We start from the raw sequence: 574 nt of genomic DNA, 5'->3' as shown, positions 1-574 counted from the left end.
CTATAAGCTTTGGCAGACTCCTAGTTACGTTGGTGAACAGCTGTTAGGGAGCGCTTGTTTATTTCCAGGTCATTTCTATAATCACAAGAGGATAGAATATGAATTAAAAGTCAGGCAATATCAAAGATGCTCAGTATTAATTTTCCTTTTATATTTTGACACCAATGGTTTAAATTAAAGTTGAAATACTTAGCTGAATATATATGCCTTCAGTCAGGTAAAAGTGACTACCAGTTAGCTAGAAGTATCTACATTTCTGAACAGTATTAAAATTGTAACAGAATAAGAACAATATCATTAGAACAGTAAAGCCGTAGGGATGAATTACATAACGAAGGAAACCTATCATTGTGCAATGAATAACGAAACGCATTGTATATAGTTCTCATAAAGGTTTTGAATATTATCGTTTTGCAACCTACGGTCCAACATGGTGCATAATCTGCCAAAAATAATGGTATTTGCGTTATACCCCCACATATGACACTAAAATTTGTTTAAGATCTCTGTTCAAAGAAACTTTAACTAACTTAGTTGCAATAAATGAATAAAAATGATAAACAATAAAACATAG

The 574-nt window shown here is 31.9% G+C and overlaps 1 protein-coding gene across 1 annotated transcript in view; it reads right to left on the bottom strand.

The window, feature by feature from the left end:
- LOC119591711 (cell wall protein DAN4-like) overlaps positions 1-574 on the bottom strand; it is a 26184-nt gene that overhangs the window by 3693 nt on the left and 21917 nt on the right. The gene's annotated exons all lie outside the window — the stretch shown is intronic.

This window comes from Penaeus monodon, chromosome 29 (genome assembly GCF_015228065.2).
Source record: "Penaeus monodon isolate SGIC_2016 chromosome 29, NSTDA_Pmon_1, whole genome shotgun sequence".
NCBI classification, from domain to species: Eukaryota; Metazoa; Arthropoda; class Malacostraca; order Decapoda; family Penaeidae; genus Penaeus; species Penaeus monodon.
The sequence above is the reverse complement of the archived record's forward strand: the minus strand, read 5'-3'. Positions and strand labels throughout refer to the sequence as shown.